We start from the raw sequence: 6000 nt of genomic DNA, 5'->3' as shown, positions 1-6000 counted from the left end.
ACTTACACCATAAACAAAAATAAACTCAAAATGGATAAAGGACTTAAACATCATATGGGAAACCATAAAAGTTTTAGAAGAAGCTATAGGCAGCAAAATAGCAGACATTTGTTGTAGCAATATCTTTACTAATACAGCTCCTAGGAAAATGGAAACTAAAGAGAAAATAAATAAATGGAACTACATCAAAATAAAAGGCTTCTGCATAGCAAAAGAAACCATCAACAAACTTATAAGAAAGCCCACTGCATGGGAGAACATATTTGCCAATGTTATCTCTGATAAGGGTTTAATCTCCAACATTTACAGGGAACTCATACAACTTAACAAAAGGAAAATAAATAATCCAATAAAAAGAATGGGCAAAGGACCTAAACAGACACTTTTTGAAAGAGGACATATAGAAGGCCAAGAGACATATGAAAACATGCTCAAAGTCACTAATCTTCTAAGAGATGCAAATCAAAACAACAATGAGGTACCATCTCACATCTGCCAGAATGGCTATCATCAACAAATCACCAAAGTCAAGTGCTGGAGACGATGCCTAGAAAAAGGTGCACTGCTGGTGGGAACGCAGACTGGTGCAGCCATTGTGGAAAACAGTATGGTGTTTCCTCAAAAAATTAAAAATGGAACTGCCATTTGACCCAGTAATACCGCTTTCAGGACCATATCCCAAGAAACCAGAAACACCAATCAGAAAATATCAATATATATAAACCCCTACTTTCAAAGCAGTACAATTTACAATAGCTAAGATTCGGAAACAACCTAAATGCCCATCAGCAGACGAATGGGTTAGAAAACTGTGATACATCTACACAATGCAATACTACACTGTTGTAAAAACAAATGAATTCTTACCATTTGCAACAGCATGGATGGAACTGAAGAGCATTATGCTAAGTGAGATAAGTCAGTCAATGCAAGATAAATACCACATGATCTCACTCATTTGTGGAATATAAAAAACTTTATAAACTGTTGAGCAAAAATAGTAGAGGCAAAGAAGCATTGAACAGACTGTCAAAATAAAGTGGGAAGGTAGGGGAGGGTTGTGGAGGGTAAGAAGTCAACTGAAGGACTTATATGCATGCATATAAGCACAACCAACAGATGCAAGACACTTGGGGGGGGGCGGTGAGGGCAAGTACTGGGGGGTAGGGGAGGTCAAGGGGAGGTCAATGGGGAGAAAAAGGAGACATATATATTACTATTTGTAATACCTTAAACAATAAAAAATAATAATACACTAATTCCATCTAAAGCATTCTACGATTCAATGCAATTTCAACGTGTGTTTTAGCAGACAGAAAAACCCATTCTAAAATCCATATGAAATTTCATGAAACTCCAAATAGCCTAAATAATCTTGAAAAAGAAAAACAAATTTGGGGATCTAGTACTACCTGATTTAAAAATAACTACAAAGCTATGGTAATCAAAAACAATATGTTACTGGCACAGGACAGATCTATAGACCAATGGCATATAATAGATAGTCCAGGAATAAACCACAGTATATATGGTCAAATGATTTTTGACAAGGGTGCCAAGACCATTTAATGGAAACAAGACAGTCTCTTCAATCAATAGTGCTGGGAAAACTGGATACCCATATGCAAAAGAATGAAGATAGAGTCTTACTTTACAAAATGTACAAAAATTAATTTAAAATGGTTTGAAGACCTGAACATAAGAGCTAAGATTATAAAACTCTCAGAAGAAAACAAAGAAAAAGCTTCACGTTATTGGATTTTGCAATTATTTGGGGGTATAACTGCGAAAGCACAGGCAACAACAAAAAATAGATAAGTTGGATTTCATGAAAATTAAAACCTTTATGCTACCAAAACACCAGCAGTAGAGTAAAAAATGCAAACCATGAATTCAGAGAAAATATTTGCAAATCATATATTGTATATGATAAGGGGTCAATATCCAGAATATATATTAAAAATATTCTACAACTTAACAACAAAAAACTACCAACCCAATTTAAAAATGGGCAAAGGATTTCAATAGGTATTTCTCTAAAAAAGTTATACTAATCATCAATGAGCACATGGAAAATTATCAACATTGCCAATAATTACAGTAATGAAATCCAAATCACAATGAGATTCCACTTCATACCCATTAAGATAGCTATTTAAAAACAAACAAATAGAAAATGACAAATGTTGTAAATGATGTGGAGAAATTGGAACTATTGTGCATTGCTGGTGAAAATGTAAAATGGTGCAGCCATTGTGGAAAATAATACAGTAGTTTTTCAAAAACAGTAAACATAGAATTACCATCTGATTCAGCAATTCCACTTGTAGGTATATACTCAAAACAATTAAAAGAAAGGACTCAAATGAATATTTTTACATCAATATTCATAGCAGCATTATTCACAATTGCCAAAAAGTGGATGCCACCCAAGTATCCATCAATGGATGAATAAATAAATGAAATGTGATACATTCATACAATGGTATATTATTCAGCCTTTAAAAAGAATGAAGGTGTGATAATGCTACATCATGGAATAACCTTGAAGACAGTATGCTAAGTGAAATAAACCAGACAAAAAGGACAATTATATAATTCCACTTACATGAAATACATAGGATGGTCAAATCTATAGAGACAGAAAGTAGAATAGTGACTGCCAGGGGCTGGGAGAGGGTAGTGGGGAGTTATTATTTAATGGATATAGAATAGTTTAGGATGATGAAAAATTTCTATAGATGGATATTGGTGATGAATATTGAAAATGAATACTGGTTGCACAGCAAAGGAAATGCACTTAATGCCATTGATTTGTACACTAAAAATGCTTAAAATTGTAAAATTTAAGTTATACATATTTCTCCACAATAAAAAACAAATTCAAAATTGTTTTCTCTCTGCAATAATCTTTCCCAGCCTGCCACATTTACATTGGCCCTATCCCAATTTCCCACTAGCAAGGATTAGGCTGCATTTCTCCAAATCCCCCAACCCTGGCCCAAATCAGTTAAATCACCATGACACCAAGCTACTGGAAGTAATTTCTTTGTAGATATAATTTTCCCAGAGACTGGAATATCCCATTAATGAGACAGAACTCTGTAGTTCTTTGCTGGCCAAGAGATTCTTGAAAGTCCCTTGACGAATCTCCTCTCTTCTCTACATCTATTTTGTTCCTCATAAAAATGTTCATGATTACCATTTATTTAACATTTTAGAATTTACATAGAACTTTCTCACATAAAAATCTTACATTTGATAGGTTTCTACTCAATCTTCCAGCTTTAGTAAAAGAAATACACCTATGAGGAACCTTCTGTCTCATCTGTTCCCAATTCTCCCTTATCAGGTCAAGTGCCCCTCCCTTGTACTTTCCAACACTCTGTGCTCCCTTCTAGCAAAACTCTTACCCGAGTCTCTGAATATAATTGCTCATACAATATGCTTCCTAATCCAGAAGGTTGTACATTGCCTCATGTCAAGACCTATATCCTCAATGCCTCGAGGGCTTTCTGGCACATTGCAGGTTCTCAATAATGGTTGTATGAATGAATATTTAGAGCTTTATCTCCTTGGTTCTAATCATTGCCCTTTTAGCATACCATGCTGCCTAGACTGAAGGAGATGAAACTGAAATCTGCTTCCCGCTGTGAGTGAGAGGATCTGGAACAGGTCTGAAAAAGGTGGGTATGGCATTTGAAACTTGAACCTCATTTATGAGCTAACCCTGGGACACATACTTCCTTGGGTGTGTTAACTGGGGCTAATGAGGAAGAAATGCCTATTCGGACAATTTTTATAATCACTAAGTGAAGAATACCATAGAATTCAGACTCTCCCCTAGGCTCTATTAAGGGGTTTCTAGCAGCCAAAAGATATATGATTTGGGAGGTAAAGTTGAAACCGATATGAACTCTTGTTTTAGAATTTTCTTCTCAAATTGGGTATTAGACATCCTTACTGTGCTTGCGGTTAACTAGGGATATGGATGCACAGCCCAACACATTTGTTTGTGAATCTTTACTATGACTTTATTTGCCTCTTTAGTAACAAACCTCCAAGAGCAGCACTTAAATAAAATGGCATCTATAAAGAGGTGCTTGAACTGATTAGTGTGGAGAGCAGCTACAGCATTTGGACAGGTTCAGGCCCAGTACTCTTGTGGCAAAGCCACATACAAGTCCCACATACAACAAAGGTTATGGTTGTAAGCTTGACCTTACGGTCTGACCTTGTAGTCCTAGGTAACTAAGGCATGTGGGCTGTGGTAGGTGCAGCAAGTAAAGCTTGATAGAGTTCTTAGGTGGATCTAATTAAGTAGATTTGAAACTAGCAAGAACATTGTAAACATCTTGAGCACTCCCTTGTTTTGCTGCCTATAAAATAAAGACTAGGCTTACAGGTAGTGTCACAGGACCCAGCTATATTCTCTTGTCTATATTCTTTAATCCTTCACCACCCACCCCCCTCAGGTTCACCACTGGCCTTGCTGGATGCAGTTCAATTAGTAGTTAGAAAAACATAAATTTAACTAAGCAGCTCTTAGACTGTAAAAATTAAAATGCTGATCATATGCTTATAAGGGTATCCTATCTAATAAAAGAGTAATATGCAAATTGACCATCACTCCATGACACAAGATGGCTGCCCCCATGTGGACACAAGATAGCCACCACAAGATGGCTGGCAGGAGAGGGCAGTTGGGGGTGACCAGGTCAGCAAGGGAGGGCAGTTGGGGAGAACCAGGCCTGCAGGGGATGACAGTTGGGGGGATCAGGCCTGTAGGTGAGGGCAGCTGGGAGAGGGACCAGACCTACAGGGGAGGACAGTTGCGGGGGACCAGGCATGCAGGGGAGGGCAGTTAGGGGTGACTGGGCCGGCAGAGGTGGGCATTTGGGGGAGACCAGGCCAGCAGAGTAGGGCAGTTGTGGGGGGACCAGGCCTGCAGAGGACAATTGGTGGGACCAGGCCTGCAGGGGAGGACAGTTGGGGGGACCAGGCCTGCAGGGGAGGGCAGTTAGGAGTGACCAGGCTAGCAGGGGAGGGCAGTTAGGAGTGACCAGGCTAGCAAGGGAGGGCAGTTAGGGGTGACAGGACCAGCAAGGGAGGGCAGTTGGGGGCCATCAGGCCAGCCAGGGAGCATTTAGGTGTCGATCAGGCTGGCAGTGGAGTGGTTAGAGGGTGATCAGCCTGGTAAGCAGAAGCAGTTAGGAGCAATCAGGCAGAGGCAGGTGAGCAGTTGGGAGCCAGCAGTCCTTGATTGTGAGAAGGATGTCCAACTGCCTGTTTAGGCCTGATCCCACCAGGCAGTCGGACATCCCTCAAGGGGTCCCGATTGGAGAGGGTTCAGGCTGGGCTGAGGGACACCTCCCCCCTGCCCTGTGCACAAATTTCGTGCACCTGGCCTCTGGTGGGGATATAAAAACCTTTAGGTTCTGCATAATGTAGACTGGTTTAGCTATTCTGGAGAACAATTTGGCTTTACTCTATTTACTCAAAAAAATGTATTGAGCACCATCCACATGTTAAGTGCTATTTTAAATGCTAGGGATAAAAGCAGTGAAGAAAGCAAACAAAAATCTGTTAAATTGTTATTATAATAACTACTTATTATAATAAGATAATGAAGATGATCAATTACTTAATTTATTAGATAGGTATAAGTGCTAAGCAAAAGTTAAAGCAGGAAAGGGGGATATAAAATGTAACATGGGGTTAAAGTTGAAGAAATAGTGAACAGGCAGGCCTCACTGGCTTAAGGGTCATATTGATAATTTAGTTACATTAAATATACACTTATCCTATTACCTAGCAATTCTTCATACTTGCCCAACAAGGGCTTGTGTGTGTGTATTTTCCACAAGCCGTTGGTGGGCAAGTATGAAGATGTCTGTGGAAGTGTTGTTTGTGGTGGTGGAAGGTTAGCAGAATACCCTTTACTGAAGAGTGGATAGGTAAAATATGGTGGATGCATGCTGAGGAGTATTATGCAACAAT

This window comes from Pipistrellus hanaki, assembly GCF_964339955.1.
Source record: "Pipistrellus hanaki genome assembly, chromosome: X".
Classification (NCBI taxonomy): Eukaryota; Metazoa; Chordata; class Mammalia; order Chiroptera; family Vespertilionidae; genus Pipistrellus; species Pipistrellus hanaki.
The sequence above is the reverse complement of the archived record's forward strand: the minus strand, read 5'-3'. Positions refer to the sequence as shown.